Source organism: Lithobates pipiens, unplaced genomic scaffold (genome assembly GCF_037356315.1).
Source record: "Lithobates pipiens isolate NorthernLeopardFrog02 unplaced genomic scaffold, aLitPip1_a1.2 Scaffold_18, whole genome shotgun sequence".
Lineage (NCBI taxonomy): Eukaryota > Metazoa > Chordata > Amphibia > Anura > Ranidae > Lithobates > Lithobates pipiens.
The window spans coordinates 618,105,514-618,125,539 of NW_027507758.1; the positions used below are offsets into that span (position 1 = coordinate 618,105,514).

Here is a 20,026-nt window from a genome sequence, read left to right on the forward strand (position 1 = left end):
GGTATTGACGTAAACAAAGAGGTAACGTCAAAAGACACACCCACATATAGTTCTCTTCCCAGGAATAGTGCCAAAGGGCATCGATGACAGAGCTCAAATCCCTAATGTAGGAGGGAAGTTGGCATATTAATGGCTGCAGAAAAAAAATCTATTGGTGCTTGCTACTATTGGTCTTCCTGGGGGGATCCACCAAAGAATTGTGAACTTTGTGAAAATGATAAAAATATGATGTTCTACATTCAGGGCCGAACAAAAATTATCTTTCCTTTTTGTCGAGTACCCCATCTCTCCAAGCATCATACACCAACGTTTTGAACTCTTCCTGGTACCCAGGGAGAGGGTCGGCAGAGAGTTTAAGACAAGTGTTGTTATCTGATAACAGACAATGTGCCTCTTTAAAGTAATGCTCTCTATTTTGCATGACTAAACTACCCCCATTGTCAGCCTGTTTAATGATAACCTCCTTATTGGCGGCTAGAGCCTTAAGAGCCTGGCGTTCCACCTTCAATAACTTGTAATGGTTCTGTGTAGTGGGGGTGTCACAGAGGGATAGAAAATCTTTATACGTGGCCTGGTAGTAGGTTTCAATATATGGGCCCTTAGGCCGTGTGGGGAAAAATGTAAAAGTAGGTTTAAATTTTGTATATATGACTTCTGGATCCAATCCTTGAAGTTTTACAATCCCCTAATTATTTTTCCATTTATTTTATTTATTATTTTTCATGTAGTTGCATTTTGTCTATTCATGTCTTTTTTTTATCTCAATGGCATCTCTCTCTTTTTAATTATTATTATTGTTAATCCCTGAAACCAAAATTTAATATAGCAATGAATAACACCATTTACTATACATTACAGGGTGATAATACACCGGGGAGTGAGGAGTTAACGATTTAATTCAAATTGTCCCGTAGTCCTGCCCACTCCCTGTCCTCATATGGGGTATTTAAAGTGGAAGTAAACTCCCCTATCGTTTTCAGCCAAGGAAGCTGCCATCTTTGCCTCTGTTTAATCTTCAACTGCTATGGTGCTGCACATGTGATTTGTTATGACACCAGCCATTAGATGGTTTGATAGTTTGGCTGAGAGCACAGCCAATGTGCACTTAGCATTCCTGGCATGCCTTTTTTTTTTAACTGTTTAAATCGATGGGTTTACTTCCACTTTAAGGCTTTTACTTTTTATCATTTGTGACTTTGAAAAAGCGCAGGAGCGCGAAACATGTCAGTCACAGCCACATTGACCCTACTCTCCACGTTGACCCCCCGGGTCTCTCTGCTCTTGCTTCTTGGCAAGCTGCATCTGTCACCGAACGAGCACGCTCCATCCAGGCTTGACTTCTAGGTTCTGGCTCCATGCCTCATCAGCTGGTCTACTACTCGCATGATCACCAGAAGTGATGCAGGACTCACAGGCTCCCCTGAGCTGACGGCAGCTTTCAACCAACCCGCATTCTAGTGCGGCTCCCGGCTCGGCGTTGAGCAAGTGGAGACGGCTGGTCCGACCTCCTCACGTCCAGTGTTAGTGATGCCAAGTCACAGATCATTCCCGGTCACCAGCCACCAAGCACCATCCCAGTGTCTGCGGCCACCCCGAACCCTGCCCAAATCCACCACTCTATCCCCGGCCAGTGGTCCGCATACACCTTTAGATCCATCTTGCACAGCACGGCCATTGGCGACTCCGCGCTCCACGGCCGGCAATCTTGGAGGTCGGCAGCTCCTTGCATCCCCGTTGGTCTTCAGTGGTACTGTAAGTTTTTTCAATAATATTTTCATTGGAACTTCCTCATCCCTATTATTGCATTACTAATAAATGTCGCTTTTTTTACTTTGTGATCCCGTTGACTTGGCATTTTCTTTTTGCATTTAACCCATTGAGCGCTGACTTTTCTCGATTCCTCTGCAAGTTACATTTCCAAGATGTGTTTTGGTTAGCTGCACTGGGCTCAGTCACTCTCCCATTAATTAATTCAAGTCATCTGTCATGTTCCATGGTTTAGTGCTTGAGAAACTTTTTTGTGTTTTTTGTTACAATAAAATAAACTATGTCACTCTAGAACAGTGGTCTCCAAACTGCAGCCCAGGGATCAAATACGGCCCTTTACTTGTCTTTATCTGGCCCTTGAGGCACTATTATCCCCACTGACACCAACAATGGGGCATAATTCCGGCTACTGAGACCAATGATACCAAGAGGTCCATATACCTCTTATGGACTCCAATGACGGGCCACTATTCCTTCCACTGACACCAATGATGGGGCACTATTGCTTCCACTGACATCAATGATGGGGCACTATACCTCCTACTGACACCAATGATGGGGCACTATTCCTCCCACTGATACCAATGATGGGGCATTATTCCTCCCACTGACACCAATGATGGGGCACTATTCCTCCCACTGACACCAATGATGGGGCACTATCCCAACCACTGATACTAAAGATGGGGCAATATTCCTCCCACTGATACCAATGATGGGATACTATTCCTCCCACTGATACAAACGATGGGGTGATATTCCTTCCCACTGATACCAATAATGGGGCAATATTCCTCCCATCGACTCCAATGATGGGGCACTGGGTACAGTGTCGCACGACCACGCAATTGTCAGTTAAAGTAACGCAGTGCCGTATCACAAAAAATAGCCTGGTCATGAAGGTGAGTAAATCTTCCAGAGGTCAAGTAGTTAATTTACGGTTGGTAAATGTTATTTAAATTTAATTAAATATAACTTTTACATTTTTTTTAAACATTGCTAATTGAAAGCATGCATAACTGATGTGTACGCTGCGGACTCCAAAGACCATAAAATCTCAGAGACACAACATCTTTCACAACTTCCCTCCGGCCTTAAATCACCCATTTTTTTAAATGTGGAAACATGAAATTACATTTTTTTATTGCTTTTAAGTGTAAATGTGAGATCTGAGGTCTTTTTGACCCCAGATCTCACTAGGGACAGGCCCGATGTTCAAGTTGAATGCAAGTTCGACTCGAACATCTGGTGTATGTGTGTTTGTAGAACAAACTAATGGGGCTCTCGCGGGATGTTTGCCTGCAGTGGAGCGCCCCATAATGCACTGTCCTGGCATTTGAGGGCCTCAAGAAATGAGATAGGCCCTTTGGGTCTGGTATAGATTTTAAGGGGAACTCCAAGCCAAAAATGTTTAAAAAAATGGTGTGGCGTGGGGTCCACCCCAAATCCCATGCCAAACCCTTATCCGAGCATGCAGCTTGGCAGGCTAGAAAGGGGGAGGAACAAGCAAGCACCCCCCCACTGAACCATACCAGGCTGCTTGCCCTCAACATGGGGAGGGTGCTTTGGGGTGGTGATGGGGAAAAGGGCCTCTTTCCAACAACCCTGGGCTGTGGTTGTTAGGATCTGTGGGCAGGGGGCTTATCAGAAACTGAAAGCCCCCTTTAACAAGGGGGCCCCCAGATCCCTGCCTCCGCCCCCCCCCCCCATGTGAATGGGTATCAGGTACATTGTAACCCTACCTATTCACTAAAAATGTTTTCAAAAAGTAAGAAACACAGTAAACCGTTTTTGACAAGTCCTTTATTAAAAAAGAAAAAAAAATGCCCCTCGATGTAATCCACTATCAATCACGTCACCCTCCAGCCCCCCCCCCCCCAAAAAAAAGAGATAAAAAAAGGGGCGAGGCCACCCAGCTACGTCACCTGGTGGCACCACCCCCTTCTGATGACACGTGATGTCAGAAGGGGGCGGCGCTACCCGATGACTTAACCGGGTGGCCCCGCCCTTGCATATAAAAGAGATGTCAAAGCAGAAAGGGAGTAGATGGGCGGGAGGCCTCCCAGAGGGTGGAGTGATTTTTTTTCTCTCTCTATTTTTCGGGTACGACGGGCAACGTAATTGATGGTGGATTACATCGAGGGGCATTATTTTTATTTTTTAATAAAGGACTTGTCAAAGACTGTTTACTGTGTTTCTTAATTTTGTACACTTTTTTGGTGAATGGGTAAGAGTACAATATACCCATCCCCCCTTTTCCTAACGCGCCAGGTGCATGTTCAGGTAAGGGTCTGGTATGGATTTTGGGGGGGGGGGACACCAAGCCATTTTAAGAAAAACATTTTTGGCATGGGGTTCCCCTTAAAATCCACGCCAGACCCGAAGGGCCATTAAAAAAAAAATTGTAATCTCTATTGCCGGCAATACATTACAGCTGCGAGCCAGTTTAAATTACATTTTTTCCTTTAGAAATGTAATTTTGCTGCGGCATGTTCTATACATTGTACAGATGCGCCACCTTACAGGCAGACTAATGCCCGACAGAACGATTCCGGCAGACCATTCGATCGTGTGTGGGCTGCAGCGGACTTTTGATTTGAAAAAATACGTCAGACTTTAGAAATGGAACTCCGCTGGACCCAGTTCCTACCGAGAAATCCGCTCGTGTGTATGCTAGTCTGACGGACAAAAACCGACGCGAGGGCAGCTATTGGCTACTGGCTATGAACTTCCTTGTTCTAGTCCGGTCGTACGTCATCACGTTCAAATCTGTCGGTCTTTGGTGTGATTGTGTGTGGCCAAGTCCATTCATTCGGAAAGTCCGTCAGAACTCTGTCAGAACTCCGCCGAAAGTCCGTTGGACCTAGTCCCTCGAAAAGTCCGGTCGTGTGTACGCGGCATTAGGGGACCCCCAGGCAGATATTTAAAGAAATATTTTATTTTTATGGTTTCACTTTAAGCATCATTAAAATCACTGCTCCTTTAAAAACGATCATTTTAAAAATTTGTTTTTGCATTGAAAAATGTCCCCCAGGGCAGTACCCAGGTCCCCACACACTTTTTATGACAATAACTTGCATATAATCCTTTAAAATTAGGACTTTTGATTTTTCATGTTCGTGTCCCATAGACTTTAATAGGGTTTGCATGTTTGCTAGAACTTTTTACATGGTCGAGATGTTCTGGTGTGAACCGAACCGGGGATGTTCGGCCCATCTCTAGATCTCACATGAAAGAGGCCCTGTCCTGCCTATTTCTATTACAAGGGATATTAACATTCCTTGTAATAGGAATAAAAGTGATTAAAAAAAAAAAAAACATTTTTAAAAGGGACAGTGTAAAAATAAAAAGTAAAAAATTAAAAATTTTAACTCCCCAGCCCTTCAGGGCTTGCGCGCAGAAGCAAATGCATACGCAAGTTGCGACCAACATATCTAAACGGTATTCAAGCCACACATGTGAGGTATCGCCGCAAATCTTAGAGCGAGAGCAATAATTCTAGCACTAGACCTCCAGTATAACTCTAAACATTTAACCTGTAAAATAACTTTAAAACGCCGCCTATGGAGATTCTAACTACCGTAGGTTGTCACCATTCCACGAGCGTGCGCAATTTGGACAGCTATTTTATCCAAGAGAAATTGCCAAAATATGGCCTGTTGGGGGTACTTGAGGACAGGGTTGAGAACCACTGACGTAAACTATGTATAAAGTAATACACAAGTAAATGTGCAAAAACAGGGTCAAAGATTTTTCCCAATGTCGACCAGTCTCTCACCAATTGAAACCAAGAATATGAATGAGAGTCCATATTATGTTAAGATCCGTAGGATTATAAATATAAAAGCTGCCTTCCAGTAGAACAAAAGAAAGCATTTAAAACCAGGAGCTCCGCATCCGGGGCTGCCATCAGTGAAGGACAGAAACCATGTTCCAAAGTCTGTGAAAAAAAGCAAAGGAAGAGGCGCCTCTGGGTGTAGAGATAACATACACTTTAATTATAAAAATGTATTTAAATACAGGCAACTCACATTTTGGATGTGATGTATGAGCATTCAGTCACTTTAAAAGATGAGCATGGATGTGGTCATCTGATAGTCCGTCAAGCTAAGGCGCTGTAGCCGCTAAGGGCCAGGAAGTGGCACAGACGCCGGCCGTGGTGCGCAGTTCAAAGCAGAACGAAGTCTGGAGCGCAGGCGGAGAGAGATGATGTCATGAGGTGGGCGTGACCCGTTTCGTGAGCGTACAGGCTGAGATCGTTTGACAGCGACCGTGGGTGCGACCGGTTTCGTGAGCGTACAGGTTGAGATCGTTTGCACCGAGATTATATATATATTATATAAATATATGCACAGAGCTTTAGATGCATCCATCTCTGTGTAGCCATGCGCCTCGTACATACTTTATAGTTTCCATATGTTCATGTGCATATGTACATATGTTTATATGTGTACATTTTTTAACTTATATACATATTTATGTGTACATTTTTTTAAATTTTGCATCAGTAGTAACTTCTTAATATATCACGATTTTTATACAACTAGTTCTTATTCCTCGTGCCAGTTATATTTATATTGTGCCTTTTTTCTCCCTCCCTTTTCTCCATATCATGTCAGTTTATCTTTAATTTATTTATTTATGATATAGTGTGCATATCATTTATCTATTGCTGTCTCTGTATTTACCCTTGAGTCTTGAAGGTTTGCGTTATCATTGTTATATCTATTTGATTTTCAATGTTATTTTTATATTCATCATCTTTATTATTTTATTTTTATTTTATTATTTTTCTGATCTTTATTTTTTATCTTCCATTTCCAATTAATTTATATCTTATTTCCCTTTTTCGCTCATACCCCCTTTTTTTTTTTTAATTAAGATTTGTAATCCTCTGCACCTGCCTTTTAAGTGCCTCGTCCCCCTCCTCCTGTGCATGGACCATATATATATATCTCGATATATATATATATATATATATATATATATATATAATGTCTTTGTAGTTGTCCCACTTGCTTGATGAAGGAGCGTGGCTGTCAAACGATCTCAGCCTGTACGCTCACAAAACCGGTCGTGCCCACCTCATGACGTCATCTCTCTCTGCCTGCGCTCCAGACTTCATTCTGCTTTGAACTGCGCTCCATGGCTAGCGTCTGTGCCACTTCCTGGCCGTTAACGGCTACAGCACCCCAGCTTGACGGCTATCAGATGACCACATCCATGCTCAGCTTTTAAAGTGACTGACTGCTCATATATCACATTCAATATGTGAGTTGCCTGTATTAAATAAGGTTTTATAATTAAAGTGTACTGTATGTTATCTCTACACCCAGAGGCGCCTCTTCCTTTGCTTTTTTTTAATGTATAGATTAAAGGGGTTGTAAAGGTTCGTTTTTTATTTTCTAAATAGGTTCCTTTAAGCTAGTGCATTGTTTGCTCACTTACCTTTTCCTTTGATTTCCCTTCTAAATGTTTTTTTTCTTTATTTTCTTTGTCTGAATTTCTCACTTCCTGTTCCTCCTCAGTAAGCTGTTCAGTAAGCTGTTCTGGCTGACTAAACACCGCTCCGATGATGGTGAGAAGTTTACTGAGGAGAAACAGGAAGTGAGAAATTCAGACAAAGAAAAAAAACATTTAGAAGGGAAATCGAAGGAAAAGGAACCTATTTAGAAAATAAAAAATTAACCTTTACAACCCCTTTAACTCTGCTCTCGCCCACTCACTGTGCAAAACAAAGCTGCTACACTCAAAGTTAACACAAACTTTCAAAAAGGATAGCCGCACTCCAAATATTCATCTTTATTGAAAAGTAAAGCTATGACTAAAGCACCATGCCTGGTGTAAAACATGTCAACGGCAGTGCAGTTAGTCTGTACTTACCTTTGATGCCTTGATTTTACTTTTCAATAAAAGGTGAATATTTGGAGCGCGGCTATCCAGCAATTAATTTTTTTCTATTATCTCTGTTGCAAACAAAGCCAGCACCCTGTTTGAATGTGGAGACAGCTGACCTTAGGAGAGACAATTATTCTGGAGCGGTGAACTCCCAAACTTTCAACAAATCGATTGATGTGCCACGCAGAGTTATGCCCGTACACACGATCTGAAAATCAGATGACAGATCGTCTGTTTTTTTTTTTGCATGCTAGTCGTATATCGAATCTGCAGAGTTTACTAAAGTTAAGAAAATTCTCCTATAACAGAATAAAAAAAATAAAATAAAAAAATCGGAAGTGATGTCATGTGTTGTAGTGTATGTGTATTGTATTTTCGGACGACAACTGTACTGATTAAACACAAATCGTACTATCTGGTATTGTACCAGAATCATTTTCATGCTTGTCCGATCGGATAATATAGGATGTACTGTCGTGATCGGCTAGCGTAAGCTCTGTACTAACGATCCGATTATCGCGCGGTACGGTATTTTTCATACAATTTTCGGATCATATGTAAGGGCCATTAATCTCCAAATCTGTGTCCACTTACAAAAAAACAAATCCGAGTAAAAATAATAATGTGAAAACATACAATATTTACCTTTGCATAACAGTAGTCAAATTATATATAATATTATATTATACACACACACACACACACACACACACACACACACACACACACACACACACACACAAGAGGGACGTTCAAGTCAAACCAGGCCTTTTGAATTTCTATATAACGAAAGAACAAACTGAAAGAAATAAACTGCATTTATTTTTCAACATACTCCTCTGCTACATGACCTGCGTAGCCCAATGTCCCCTTTCCTGTTGTTAAACCCCATAACACCTCTGCCCCTTATCAACCTTTTAATAATAATGAGACCACACCTTTTCTTTGGAGTAAACTGGCCACAACAGCCTTTTATTAACACACCGAAATTTTAACTCACTCCAAAGATCTGTATATAAATATATAAATATATAAATATATATATAAACCATAAACAACATTTAAACCAAAGTCCAGTCTGGTGATCTCTGACGGTGACCCACTTTTATAACCAAAAACCAACCTCACTGCGGTACCATTAACATAACCAGGCCTCCAGCTGTGACCGCCCGGAGACAACCAATTCCTGCAGTGCAAAACACCCAGTATTCCGTCCAACGTTCGGGAATACCCCGGAGGGGCCCCCTATTACTGATGAGCCCCCCACCCCTTTTAGATCACCTCCATTTTACCGCCACCGTCAAAGACCACCAGAAAGATAACGCTGCAGCCCCCAATAGGGCCGTTTTCACTGCTGTGACGACCAATCCTCTGTTCCTGAAAGAAAGAAAGAAAAACAACGACCAGCCAGCTACCAATAACCTGAATGCTCAAATAACCCCACATTAGGGAGGGAGGGTGGGAAAGCTGCCTCCTCCTGTGATCTCTCCTCGTGTACTGGCCCAGTCTAAGCTCCGCCCCCTTTTTATATGGCTCCGCCCCCCTCGCTTCTCTCAGTTCATTCAGACTCCTTTTCTTCCATTGGCTCCTGGGCACCAGGTCATGCCCGCCCCTCATTACCCCTCCCCTTGGGGGTCGGATCATTCCGTGGCTCCCTTTTCTACACTTACCCCAATGTTTAATGCCTGGAAAGCTTCAGCATAGAATTTGCCAGTATGCCTGAACCATACTAGTACAGCTTGCTTCACTTCATCATCGGTGCTGAAATGCTGGCCACTGGGGAACTCTTTTAGGGGTCCAAACAGGTAGAACTCTCGGAGCAAGGTCTGGGCTGGAGGGGGAGGTGGCAATACCCCCCAGCTGAGTTGCTGTAATATGCATGTAGTTACATAGTTACATATAGTTACATAGTAGGTGAGGTCGAAAAAAGACACAAGTCCAATCTTTGTGTGTGATTATATGTCAGTATTACATTGTATATCTCTGTATGTTGCGATCGTTCAGGTGCGTATCTAATAGTTTCTTGAAACTATCGATGCTCCCCGCTGAGACCACCGCCTGTGGAAGGGAATTCCACATTCTTGCCGCTCTTACAGTAAAGAACCCTCTACGTAGTTTAAGGTTAAACCTCTTTTCTTCTTATTTTAATGAGTGGCCACATGTCTTGTTAACCACTTAAGCCCCGGACCAATTTGCAGCCAAAGGACCAGGCCCCTTTTTGCGATTCGGCACTGCGTCGCTTTAACTGACAATTGCACGGTCGTGCCTCCCAAACAAAATTGGTGTCCTTTTTTTCCCACAAATAGAGCTTTCTTTTGGTGGTATTTGATCACCTCTGCGGTTTTTATTTTTTGCGCTATAAACAAAAATAGAGCGACAATTTTGAAAAAAAACATGTAATATTTTTTACTTTTTGCTATAATAAATATCCCCAAAAAATATATAAAACAACATTTTTTTCCCCTCAGTCTAGGCTGATACGTATTTTTCTACATATTTTTGGTAAAAAACAATTGCAATTAGCGATTGATTGGTTTGCGCAAAAGTTATAGCGTTTACAAAATAGGGGATAGTTTTATAGCATTTTTATAAAAAATTTTTTTTTTTACTACCGTAGTAATGGTGGCGATCAGCGATTTTTATTGTGACTGCGACATTATGGCGGACACATCGGACATTTTTGGGACCATTGTCATTTATACAGCAATCAGTGCTATTTAAATGCACTGATTATTGTGTAAATGACACTGGCAATGAAGGAGTTAACCACTAGGGGGCAGTGTAGGGGTTATGTGTGACGTTATGTGTTTTTTTTTATTGTAGGGGGGCGTGGCCTGGCATGTGACGTCACTGATCATCTTTCCCTATAAAAGGGAACAGACGATCATTGACAGGCTCAGTAGGAAGCACAGGGAGAGGTTTGTTTACACTGACCTCTCCTCGTTCTTCAGCTCTGTGACCCAATCACGGGACACCAGCGGTGATTGGGTCCGTGGGTCCTGTGGCCACGGAGCTCAGGACCAGGTCGGGAGCGCTCCGCCGTCCAGCCGTGCCATTCTGCCGTCATATATGTGCAGAAGGCAGTCCTTAAGCAGTTAAACTCCCTTCTGCAAAAAAGTTTTATCCCTATTATGGGGTCACCAGTACGGTATTTGTAAAATGAAATCATATCCCCTCTCAAGCGTCTCTTCTCCAGAGAGAATAAGTTCAGTGCTCGCAACCTTTCTTCATAACTAATATCCTCCAGACCCTTTATCAGCTTTGTTGCCCTTCTTTGTATTCGCTCCATTTTCAGTACATCCTTCCTGAGGACTGGTGCCCAGAACTGGACAGCATACTCCAGGTGCGGCAAGACCAGAGTCTTCTAGACCGGGAGAATTATTGTTTTATCTCTGGAATTAATCCCCTTTTTAATGCCAATATTCTGTTTGCTTTGTTAGTGCAGCTTGGCAGTGCAGTGAGCACAAGGAGCTTGTGCATAGTTCTGGAGAAACAGGACACCCTTAGTGATCAAATCAGACCATTTTTTTCTGCAGACACGTATGCACATCACTCAGAAGCGGAAAGCTGTCTTGGTAGCATGCAGCGCTAACTTTCCAAAAATGCTAATTTTCGTGAATGATTGTGTTTAAAGTGGGGTGCCCCTAAAAAAAAAAAAAAAAAAAATTTAAGTCAGCAGCTACAAATACTGCAGCTGCTGACTTTCAATATTTGGACACTTACCTGTCCCAGGGTCCAGCGATGCGGGGGAACGAAGCCCCCCCTAGTTCCCCGCTCCGCTCGCGGCGCCGTCATTCATACTGTGGGCATGCGTGAGCGGCGTAGGGCATCGTGATACGCCGCACAGACACCTGGGACACACGACAGGTCCCAGATGACTGTGCGGCGCGAGGGGAAGTGATGTCACCAGCCCGGGCAAGGAAGAAGGCAGACTATGAGGGACTTCCTAGCAACAGGTATTTAGAGGTGAGTAAATTTTTTTTATTTTTTTTCAATTATTTCTTTATTTTATTTTTTTTAAGAATTTTAAACATTTTTTTAATTTTTTGGTGGCAACACCACTTTAAGTTTCCCACAGAAAGATTTGTTTCTTGTGCAATTTCACAACAGGTTATGTTTTGATTATCCAGGATCAGGCGTTCCCTGTGCTGAATGTTCGCAGAAATGACTACTGTGGATCGTCACTGATGGGCATACAGCCACCTTTCAAACATTTACACCATTCAAATGTCTTACTGCGGCTGAGCGTCTCATCACTATACTGAGTTTGAAGTCTTCTGTAGGTATCGGTGGGCTTTACGCCTTCGTTCACAAGAAACTTCATCACCACACGCTGTTCAATGCATGCACTAACATTGTTGTCTGCCATCTTGATCTCTGGACTGGCCCACGACATGTGCGCCACCTATCAGTAATAGGACACACTTGCCACTTACTACTGCGTGTAGTACCACCATGCTGGTATCGTTTTTTTATACCTGTAAAATTAAAAGTCCCGGTTTGACTTGAAAGCCCCTTGTATATATGTTCAAAATGACATAAACTGTAAACTAATGTCCAAATAAGTGCATGCATTTCATTATCCACGTTGTGGGACAGTGAACGTTCTCACCTGAATAAAAAGAAATCCAAATGTGCTGGGGAAAATCTCCACCACAACAGAAGTTATAGATGGGTTCTCTCCTTCACAAGGTGCGGATCTCATCCCAGGCAGGGTATTTCTATGAAGGACAGGAAGTGATGCCAGGTTAGAGAAAGGAAGTGATGTCAGACAGGAAGTGAAATCAGGTATAAATAGGAAGTTCAGGTGAAGCTTAACCACCTCAATACAGTGCACTTACACCCCCTTCCTGCCCAGACCAATTTTCAGTGCTCTTACAGTTTGAATGACAATTACTCAGTCATACAACACTGTACCCATATGAAACTTGTGTCCTTTTTTTCACACAACTAGAGCTTTCTTTTGGTGATATTTACTCACTAGTGGATTTCTTATATTTTGTGCTATAAATAAAAAAAGACCTTTAAATTTTGTGAAAAAAAATGTTTTTTTTTCTTTGTTTCTGTCATAAAATTTGTCTAATTAGTAATTTTGCTTCATAAATTTTGGCCAAACTTTATACTGCTACATATCTTTGGTAAAGATAACCCAGATTAGTGTATATTATTTGGTCTTTGTGAAAGTTATAGAGTCTACAAACTATGGTGCCAATCATTGAAAATTGATCACATCTGATCAGGCCTTCAGTGCATCTCATTTCTTGAGACACTTAGGCCCCTTTCACACATGCGGACATTATGTCCGTATTTCATCCATCCGTTTGCGGATGAAATACGGACATACATGCATTCCTATGGGATAGCGGGTGTCTGCGGATAAACATCCGCAGACACCCGCTATTATCCTCCTCCGCTATTGTCCGATTCTGCAGACGGAGGAAAATCCTATTTTTCTCTCCATCTGCAGAGCGGATCGGATGAACACGGACAGACGGTCCGTGTTCATCCGATCCCCCATAGAGGAGAGCGGAGAGCTGACAGGGCGGTCCCTGCACAGTGTGCAGTGACCACCATGTCCGCCGCCGGCTCAGCGGAGACAACGGAGCGATCCCCGCTGAGCAAGCGGATCATCACGGGGCGGATCATTACTGATCCGTCCCGTGTGAAAGGGGCCTAACAGGTCAGGGAAGTACAAATACCCCCCAAATGACCCATTTTTAGAAAGTAGACATTCCAAGGTATTAAGTAAGTAGCATTGCGAGTTTTTTTAAAGTTGTAATTTTTTCCCACAATCCTTTGCAAAATTAAGATTTTTTTATTTTTACAAAATTATCATATTATCAGGTCATTTCTCACACACAGCATATGTATACAATAAATGACACCCCAAAATACATTCTGCTACTCTTCCCGAGTATGGCGATACCACATGTGTGAGACTTTCACACAGCCCGGCCACATACAAAGGCCCAACATTGACGTGGCACTTTCAGGCCTTCTAGGAGCATAAATGACAGATATCATTTCTCAACCACCTATTACACTTTTGAAAGCCCTGGAGCACCAGGACAATGGAATTACTCACACAATTACCCCATTTTTTGGGCAAAATAGGCTCGGTCTTCAAGTGGTTAAACATTGCCTGGTGAATGCATGCATAACAGACCTGTAAGCTGCTGTCTCCAAAGTCCATGGGAATGAATGAATGAAATACTTGTATAGCGCACAATGCGAACTGAATCGCCTCTAGACACGGCAGCTTTAATAACGATGAGAGGGAGGAGCGGCTACAGGGAAATTTTCGGTCAATGCAGGCAGGAGGGCGGAGGGGTGCGGCACATAGACTACGAAACTTGCAAGAGGAATACATAGACACCCCCTGCTCTTGCACTACTTGCCTGTCTACACAGCAGTGTATGACAAAAGACATAAACTATGCATCATTTAACTCCGTGCTCACCCACTCGCTGTGCGAAACAAGGCTGCAGCGACCAAAGTTAACACATTACCCCATGCTGAATTCATCTTCAATTCCGTCTCCGCTTTTATGTGAAAACATACAATATTTCCTTTGCAAAACTTTACACTATATATATATATATATATATATATATATATAAAACAAAACACCAGGTATATTTCAAAGACGGCCTATAATATACCACTCAGCGCCAAACAGGGACCAAAACACAGATTCCAAAATTATATATATATAATACATATACATATACATATATATAAATCTATATATATGCCTGCATACGTGATACCAATAGAACCAAAAACAAACTAGATAACAACTGCCAGGTATATTGGGACCTAGCAGCGCGGACGATAATAGCAGCCGTTTAAAAAATATAGTAATTATATAAACAAGTAATACAAGCAATTCGTCAATATATGTCTGAGAATATCCGTATTAAAACAGCGCTTTATATAAAGTCCATGCTCATTGCACGAATAATAATGTATGAGATATAAAAAGAAAGTTCTTCGTGTGCAGATAGGGTGATTGTAGTGCTCTAATCAACGTTGCAAGGTGATCAAAGTGCTGTCAACATTTCTTCCACCATACACTGGGAGTGCTTCACCGCATGTGATGCATACCCCATAGGGGGTTAAAGCGGTTCTTCACCCTAAAGGGGAAGTTCCGCTAGTATTATCCCTCCCCCCTCCGGTGCCACAATCGGCACCTTTCGGGGGGGAGGGGGGTGCAGTTACCTGGATAATCCAGGTAACTGCACCCACTTCCTGCCAGACCGCCGCATGGCTCCGCCCACCCCCGCATGGCTCCACCCCCCCGCTGTGTTCTGGGAAACACACAGTTCCCAGAGACACAGCGGGGAACCAGCGCAGCGTGACTCGCGCATGCGCAGTAGGGAACCGGGCAGTGAAGCCCTCATGCTTCACTTCCCGATTCCCTGACAGAGGATGGCGGCGGTGGCTGCAGCGAGACGAGCGATCGCTCGTCATCTGCCGCCGACATCGCTGGAACCTGGGACAGGTAAGTGTGATATTATTAAAAGTCAGCAGCTGCAATATTAGTAGCTGCTGGCTTTTAATATTTTTTTTTTTAGGTGTAGCTCCTCTTTAAACTCACCAGACGCCGCTGATAAAACCAGCCTTAGGGAGTAGTCACTTTCTTAGGTATACCAAAATTCCTACGTGTCCCCTTAGGGGTCCTGTTTCCAGCAATCCTCCAAGTTTGTCATAAAAATAAAACAAAGTGTGCACATAGCATAATACTGTTTTATTTTAAAAAAAAAGGTTTTGCACAAATCACATACATTATTTAAAAAATCACCAGCATTTAAAATATGTGTACTTCACCGGATTTTCAGACTTCAGAGCCATCCACCTGTGTTCTGCTGTATACACTGTGCATAACTTCCTTGTCTGTGGTCAGCGGTGGAGCGCACACCTCACTTCCGGGAGCGTCGTGTAGGCCATGCACTGACGCGTTTCGTCACTTCCGACTTCAACAGAGGGCGTGGCTACACGACGCCAGCGGCCAACTTATATTCCCCAGTTTGATCACCTTGCAACGTTGATTAGAGCACTACAATCACCCTATCTGCACACTAAGAACTTTCTTTTTATATCTCATACATTATTATTCGTGCAATGAGCATGGACTTTATATAAAGCGCTGTTTTAATACGGATATTCTCAGACATATAGTGACGAATTGCTTGTATTACTTGTTTATATATATATATATATATATATATACACACAAAACGGTATAAACCGTGATCTAATGTCCAAATAAGTCCATGTATTCATTTATCTGTGTTGTAGAACAGTGAAAAAATTCTCACCTAAATGAAAACAAATCCAAATGTGTTTATGAAAACCTCCACCACCAGCAGAAGCTATAGATCGGTTCTCATGTTCACAAGGTGCCGATCTTACTTATACCCAGGTAGGAAGTTTCAATGAAAGACAGGAAGTGATGTAACATATAGGCAGGAAGTGGTGGCAGGTCTAAATAGGAAGTTCCGGGTGAGAGGTGACTCGCAAGGAAGTAGAGAGGAGACATTGCTGGAAGTGGCAGCAGAGGAGGTAATGAGATCTTATTTTCTATTTACACCCAGTAACCCCCCCCCGTCATGTCCGTCCTCTTCCTCCATAGTCACTGTGACGTCTTTTATCTCCAGCAGATGATGACACACATATATAGTGTGGAAACCGCAGGGCCCCCCCTTCCCCAAAGCACCCCCCATGTTGAGGGCATGCAGCCTGGTACGGCTCAGGAGGTGAGGGGGCGCTCGCTCGTCCCCACCCCCTTTCCTGACTGGCCGGTCTGCGTGCTCAGATAAGGGTCTGATATGGACCTTGGGGGGCTTGGGGGGTTCCCCCTTTAAATCCATACCAGGTGACGGGGCCAGCGAGGTGTCAATCTCACTGATGGAGGTGGCAACATTGACTTTCTTCGCTAGTCCCGTCTACCTGGAGCCACGTTCAAAATAAACAGACTTTTCTCCGTGTGTGGGCAAGTCCGTTCATTTCAAAAGTCTGGCAGACCGCCGCCATAGTCTGGCTGTTTGTCCGTTGGACCTATTCTGCCGGCAAAGTCCAGTCATGTGTGGGCAGGTCCGCTAGTTCGAAAAGTCCGGCGGACCTCCGCTGCAAAGTCCGGCGGTTTGTCCGCCAGGCTAAGTCCGCCGGATAATCTCATTGTGTGTACGCGGCATTAGTGTCAAAGTCAATAATAAAGAACTTGCTTACTTCGACTAAATCCAGAGAATAGCCATTCACAGCTGGATGTTCACTCAAGTTGGATAGTCCCTCTCTCACAAGGCCTAGCAGCCAACAAGGTGCTTAAATCAGGAATAAGACTCTGCCACAGACGTTATTGTAGAACATGTAGGAAACTAGGACTTGTAGAAATCGTGTGATACCTGAATCTTTCAGCCAGTTTGGCATTACCCACGAAACTGGATTCACTTAGGTACTTCAGCCCTACCAGGCTCTTGCTAAAAAGTCAACCCGTGTGTGGCCTTCTTCTGAAGAGTCCTCCCCTGGATAGCTACAAAATCGCTGGGCCTCTCCACGACCGGAGACTGCACTGGACCACCTCCGAATCCTTTCCTTAGTTTCCCTGCCTCGGGCTAGCCAGCCCCGAGATATAAAGTCAGGTGGCTCCGCACCCCAGGCCATAGCCTTCCTGGGGGCTGGTCAGGAGGACCAGGACCATGGAGTCAGAACATACTTCTGGACTGGAACCCCCGAACCACATGAGGAGCAAGACGGCACTGTGTATGGAGTAAATGGACTGCCGTTTAGCTGAGGGAGGGAGGGAACGGGAAGGAGGAAATATAACAAGCTCAGTTTTAGAAAGATTGAGTTTGAGAAAGTGGTGTGAGATCCACCCCGATATGTCATTCAGTAAGTTTGTGATCCATGAGGAGTTCGAGGGGGTGAGTTGAGGAGTGGAGAGCTAGATCTGGGTGTCATCGGCATAAAGGTGGTATTGGAAGCCATGGGAAGAGGTACAGAGCGAGAATAGGAGGGGTCCAAGGACAGAGCCGTGGGGTACCCCAACAGAAAGAGGAAGAGGAGTGCAGGAGATGGAGTTGTAAGTGACACTGAAAGTGCGCTGAGTGTGTACTTTTCAGCAGTTTAGAGGAAATATCCAAAAGTTGAAGCCACAATGAGTAAAGCGGCGAATCACCTTAGGGAGTTTGCAAGGGTGGAAAAGCAAGATGGCGGGTGTAGTCCTCCACAGACACAAAGTGGTGGCCTGCCAAGCAGGAAAACTCACAAAGGCAACCAACCTAAGTACTCCACAGTCGGACGACAAAACAGAGAAACCGTCTAAAATAACTTTGGAACAACTCAGATCACAGATAATGGATGTAATTCACTCAAGTAATTTTCAGATTACCTTTCCGAGGCCGAGATGCTGAGAGTGGCTCCCCTTGCGGCTGAGCGCAGTATACCTCTGAAGTTGGCACAGAGGGTATAATGCTCAAAGAAGCATGGGTTTCCAGCAGGATGTGCAGATGACCACTTGCAGGCAACTTGAAGAGGTGCTGGAAGAAATCCTTAAGGAGTGTGGACAGGATACAGGGCGTAGGGTATCCAGGGACATCAGCAAAGGCCTGGCCAAACATCCAACACCGGTGATCATACAAGGGTAGGTAGACTGGTGTAGGAAATAACAAAGTTTCTAAAGCTGGTCTGGGTCACACACAAGTAGCAGAGGTATTCAGATAGAAACAAGTCCTTTAAACAGGCCAAGGTCATAAACAGGCAAGCAGATAGGTTAGGCAGAAGAGTAGTCCTTAGGATAAGCTGGGGTCATACACAGACAAGCAGGCTAATTAGGCAGACGAGTAGTCCTTATGGTAAGCTGGGTCAGAGCCAGGAGAAGATCAGAGTAAGCCAAGGAACAATCCGGGTCGCAGTGAGACAACAAGAAACAGGTGCAGGTTCAGGAACTCAGGGAGAGCTGAAGACAATCCAGCAACTTCAGTCAGACAGAGGCAGCCTTATATAAGCCAGCAGGGGGAACTATCTGTCACTTGATGCGCCTATGGCGCCCATTTCTTCTACTGCCAAGATTGCCAGTACTTCCACGGCCTATTCCCTGACAGTAAGATTATGTTGTCTGGCAAAATGTAAGATTGCTTATGCAAATAATCCGGAAGAGAGTGGCTGAAGTGAAAAATAGGATATCATCCTTAGAAGATATTGTGAGTTTTATAGACAAAAAAAAAAATCACAAATGTGGACAAGCAGGTAGTAATGTGGCAGCAAAAAGCAGACGATATGGAAAATCAAATGTGGCAAAATAATACTTTATCACTGGTTAGTAGGAGGTTTTTGAGTACAAATACTATTTATTTTTGACACTATTATGAATATTAATAATATGAAGAGTATAAGAAACACAGACATTAAGGGTTGTAGCACAATGGAAAAGAGTTGGAGCATGTATATTACTTTGAACCCACAAACGTTATATATAATATGTGTGTGTGCATGTGTGTGTGTATACAGTGGGTAAAAAGTATTTAGTCAGCCACCAATTGTGCAAGTTCTCCCAATTAAAAAGATGAGAGAGGCCTGTAATTGTCATCATAGGTATACCTCAACTGAGAGACAAAATGTGGAAACAAATCCAGACAATCACATTGTCTGATTTTTTTTAAAGAATTTATTTTTCAAATTATGGTGGAAAATAAGTATTTGGTCATCTACAAACAAGCAAGATTTCTGGCTCTCACAGACCTGTATCTTCTTATTTAAGAGGCTCCTCTGTCCTCCACTCATTACCTGTATTAATGGCACCTGTTTGAACTTGTTATCAGTATAAAAGACACATGTCCACAACCTCAAAAAGTCACACTCCAAACTCCACTATGGTGAAGACCAAAGAGCTGTCGAAGGACACCAGAAACAAAATTGTAGACCTGCACCAGGCTGGGAAGACTGAATCTGCAATAGTCAAGCAACTTGGTGTGAAGAAATCGATTGTGGGAGCAATAATTAGAAAATGGAAGACATACAAGACCACTGATAATCTCCCTCTATCTGGGGCAACACGCAAGATCTAACCCCGTGGGGTCAAAATGATCACAAGAACGGTGAGCAAAAATCCCAGAACCACACGGGGGGACCTAGTGAATGATCTGCAGAGAGCTGGGACCAATGTAACAAAGTCTACCATCAGTAACACACTACGCCGCCAGGTACTCAGATCCGGCAGTGACAGATGTGCCCCCCTGCTTAAGCCAGTACATGTCTGGGCCCATCTGAGGTTTGCTAGAGAGCATTTGGATGATCCAAAAGAGGATTGGGAGAATGTCATATGGTCAGATGAAACCAAAGTAGAACTGTTTGTTAGAAACAC

At 43.4% G+C, this 20,026-nt stretch overlaps 2 protein-coding genes across 4 annotated transcripts in view; one reads left to right on the forward strand and one right to left on the reverse strand.

Moving 5' to 3' along the window:
* Window positions 1-16,099, reverse strand: part of LOC143989410 (uncharacterized) — a 36,301-nt gene extending 20,202 nt beyond the window's left edge. For 2 of the 3 annotated variants that reach the window (XR_013277032.1, XM_077489526.1), the window contains exons 1-2: window positions 15,987-16,099; window positions 12,278-12,386 (exon numbers count right to left, since the gene is read on the reverse strand). The gene's annotated coding sequence lies outside the window, so the exon portion shown is untranslated. Of the gene's footprint in view, window positions 1-8,521; window positions 12,144-12,277; window positions 12,387-15,986 lie in introns of those variants that run through there. The other variant, XR_013277031.1, reaches the window with a different exon arrangement.
* The window catches only part of LOC143986844 (uncharacterized), a 247,655-nt gene that overhangs the window by 84,998 nt on the left and 142,631 nt on the right, over window positions 1-20,026 (forward strand).